We start from the raw sequence: 3985 nt of genomic DNA on the forward strand, positions 1-3985 counted from the left end.
GAACCAGTTCGTCAACTATATAAGCAAACGAACCACTGAAAGCAGTACTGAAGCCCATTTTCTTAATTACTGTCTCTACAGAGGTTACCGAAGTAATAGTGGGAGCGAACAAGTCAAACAGTTCATTCCTGCAAGTGTACTTCACACTTGGAGTACATACCAGATACCACAACGGATCCTCACTGGAGTACCACCAGCAAACACAAAATCTACTAGTGATCAAGTTGAGAAATTGACTGAATATAAAACAAAAGCAACATCTGACTCTCACTGATTATCAGTTATGACGTACCAGTGTACTGATGGAACTATACTAACTAGGACTCTGAATTACTTATGTTCCGGTACATATTGTTCCCAGTTACTTAGGAAAAGTAGTGGATGCCTTACAAATTACAAAGGGGCTTACTACATCCATAAGACAAAATCATGCAGCAACAAATTGTAGAACAACATAGGTATCCCCATGGACACATCCTGGCGATAATGGTACGTCACCTTATCAGTTATCTCCCCATGGACACATTCAGGCGATAATGTTACGTCACTTTATTAGTCATCACATCATACTAGCATGTCTCACCAGACAACCATCTCATATATTGTTCAACACCTCATCTCCATCATGTCCGTCAACAATGGCAGTACCTACAACTACAAGCATAATAAGTCAGGAACCAATTACAATTCCGATGGAAAACCATAGATAGATGAGAGAATTATAATGGGTTATCTAGGTCCACTGAGGGGTGCATAGTTATGTAATTGTAACCTATAGCATGAGGCATAAGGAAAAATATTTATTTTCTAAAGCAAAATGGACTCCTGACTTCAGGAAGATACTCAACAAAACATAAAACAGAACTTTAATTTATTCAGCTGGTTTCAGTATCCAAATAAAAGAGCGTAACTACCTTAAGGGTTCAAAAAGTGTGAATAGAGTTATGTATCCAAATAAACATCCAGTTGGTTCGGTCTCAGCTTTCATTTAGTTCTCTTCCATTTTTAACTGTTATGTGTCATTTTGCCAAGAGAACCACGGTCCAGTACTGAATATTACCGTAACAGAATCCACGCGAGTGAAAAGATACTTTGTAGAAATCATCTTTAGTAAACCCGATTCCTTGTCAGACCAAGTGGAACAAATAAGATTACATTCGAAACACAATTTATGCATACGACCAACAGAAAAGAACAGTCCCTTAAGTGCTGTTTTCTTCTAAAGAATTCATGCAGCAGCAAAAGGAAAAATTGATGTGGTCTGAACTTCAATCATCAGCATAACACTCAAGGATATGGTATGCATTTCAGCAACTAACTGCTAAAAATAAATTTATATAATACCACGAAGTAAATTATGTAAAGGCTTGCTATTACCTGCAGGGTAGAAACATGCAAATGGATAATGGAGACAGGAGGACCATTCATCGGAAAGTTTCTTAAACTCCATTGACTGGAGATAGACCATGAAGACACCACAAGTTGTCACTACAATGATTGCTTTACTCTCCTCGGCAACCCCAACTAAAGTGGGGGAGTATCCACCGAAAGTTGATCTGAGCACATCAAAATCAATAGCTCTGTAGAGCACCCATACAGCCAAACCATCAGAATCAGGCTTTCTCTTCCATAACCGGCCATGGAATTGTGAGATGTGGATCAAGCCAAGCCCACCATCTTCGGCCGGCATAATCCATAAATTTCGACAGTCAGGTTCTACAGTTGCTGGTACCTCTGTCACAGCTAGGCTCTGGTTATCCAGATCAAACTCAACTATGACATGTTGACGATGCAGCTGAAGTAACCAGGAAAGGGAATTCCCAATCAAAGTACTGGCTCGTTCCATAGTTGCAACCAATTGCAGCTGCAGTGAGTTGATATTGCTCCATACCCCAGTCTTGGATGAGTAAAGACATACGGAAACTCTTGTACGTACTCTGTCACGGGCTATCAGGGCAACCTGGAAATGGCAGCCTTCGCCGCGGTACGGCGAAGCACCGCCCCGTTGAAGATGAACGTCTGGCCGTTGTCCAACTCTAGTGGGAGGATCAGCCGGCGCTGCTCGCGCGCGACGGGGTCCCACAAAACTAAGCGGCGTAGCGGCCTGCTGAGTAAAAGGACGAGTCCGTGGCGGCTGTCGAGGGTTTTGTCGTCCTCGTGGAGAAGAATGGTGAAGCGAGCTTCGGGGATGCGATCTGGTCGATCCAGCGTTGGAACAAAAGAAAAGGAGCGACGCCTACCGATGAAGAAGCCAAGGAGTGGAGGCTTGCCGTGGTGGTCGCGGAAGCGGCGTTGGAATCGGGGATCGGCGACGAGGCTGCGCCAACGCTTGCAGACGAGGGAGGCCCGGGGGAGGGAGGAAGGCCGCGGGGGCAGGCGGAGGAGAATCTCCCGGAGCATGTCATCGTCATCCGGCAGAGAGGCAGGCGGCTGAGAGGTGCGGCGGCGGCGGGGAGACATCTCCCCTCTCGTGCTCATGGTAGAGGCAGTGCAGCTCCTCTTGATGGGTGATTTGGTTGGTTGGGAAAGACTAGTCTGGGTCGGATGAACTAGACGGCCGGGAGGATGGCGTTGTCGACGCCGCCGGCCAAGATGCGGCACCGGCTAGTCGTGCTCGTGGTAGCGACAAGCGAGGGGATTTGCTTTGGGGACGCCGGAGGGAGGATGTCTTCTTGTTCACTCGGTCAGAGTAAAATGCTACAACTACGCATTTTTCATCCTGTATACGTTTACAGAGGTTTTTTTTAGGGGGGTATACGTTTACAGAGGTGGAGGCCCGGGCAGGGGTGTGCGTCAAAACCCGGGCCTAGGCCAACTCTAGACTTCAAACGGTCGTCCGTTTTGTTCGAATTTCGTCTGTTTGGATAGGGCAATGGACCGGCGTCCGGCTGTTTTCGTGGATGCGTCAGTCGTGCGTCCAACACGTGGCCGCATCTGGTCCGTCAGGGCCGTCTAGAGACACTATGTATACATTTTTTTGGTCGCATCTCTTTTATTTTCATCAACGACATTTTGATACATCACTACTGGAATCGACGGCTTTGCCGGGTGCCCTAAACACTCGGCGAAGGCCCAAAAAAACTTGGCAAAGGACACTCAACGTACAACCTTTCGGCAAATAGAATTTCGCCGAGAACCAACCAACGCGCATTTGGCAACGTCTTTGCCGAGCGTTTTTTGTGGTACTCGGCAATTATTGGGCTCGGTGAAAAATAACTAACGGACGATGGAAACGGCAAAAATTGGTACGGTTGCACTCGTCAAAAGTGATGGCTTTCCCGAGTTGTACACTCGGTAAAGATGTTGAGAATTATTTTTTTACAAAAAACACCGCTGTCAACGGCGACGACGATTCATGCCCGCGAGTTACAGTGGCCCCCAGCTCGCCGCCACTCTCGGTGGCGCCGTCGATGACGCACGTGGCCTCCGTGGTTGTTGGCGTCTATGCGAGATGAGCCTGGCCGCCGCTCTTGGTGGCGCCGTCGACGACGCACGTGGCTCGTGGCCTCCGTGGTTGTTGGCACCGCCGGCGGCTTATGGTTGGTGCGCTGCTGCCTTCCCGCCATGTGCATGTGCTGCCGCTGCCGCTGCTGCTTGCAGCTGCCTCGCATCTGCTGCTTCGCTGCTACGTGCATGAGGGAGCTTGGGCGCGTTTGGTTGAAATCTTTGAAAGTGTCTGTATTGCATACTTGTCCCAGTTGGACCTGGTTGGGCAAATGCACGCTAAAAACCAACATCTGCATGTAATTTGATTGCCTACATTAGGCTTCCTGCATGAAGGAATCAAGTAGTCAGCACGCTATTTGGTTGCATGCGTCGCTGTTGTTAAACAAACAACATGTTGTTTGGTTGCAAACGGCTAAAGATGTGATCACCACTTCTCACTAGTGGTGATCTTACCACACACACTGAACATTGTTTTGTTCTAGCTAGGAAACAAATGGCACTTTATCCTAGCTACTAGCAAATGACAATACAAGTTATT

General features: G+C 47.6%; 1 long non-coding RNA gene across 1 annotated transcript; it reads right to left on the reverse strand.

Annotated features, from left to right (window-relative positions):
• Nucleotides 1-224: 224 nt before the first annotated feature.
• On the reverse strand, nt 225-2680 carry LOC109778419 (uncharacterized). The gene is made up of 2 exons (XR_012205613.1): nt 1378-2680; nt 225-654 (listed from the first exon to the last, which is right to left on the reverse strand). It is a non-coding gene; the product is annotated as an uncharacterized lncRNA (long non-coding RNA).
• Nucleotides 2681-3985: the final 1305 nt, after the last annotated feature.

The sequence above is a fragment of the Aegilops tauschii genome, chromosome 3, assembly GCF_002575655.3.
Source record: "Aegilops tauschii subsp. strangulata cultivar AL8/78 chromosome 3, Aet v6.0, whole genome shotgun sequence".
Taxonomy (NCBI): Eukaryota; Viridiplantae; Streptophyta; class Magnoliopsida; order Poales; family Poaceae; genus Aegilops; species Aegilops tauschii.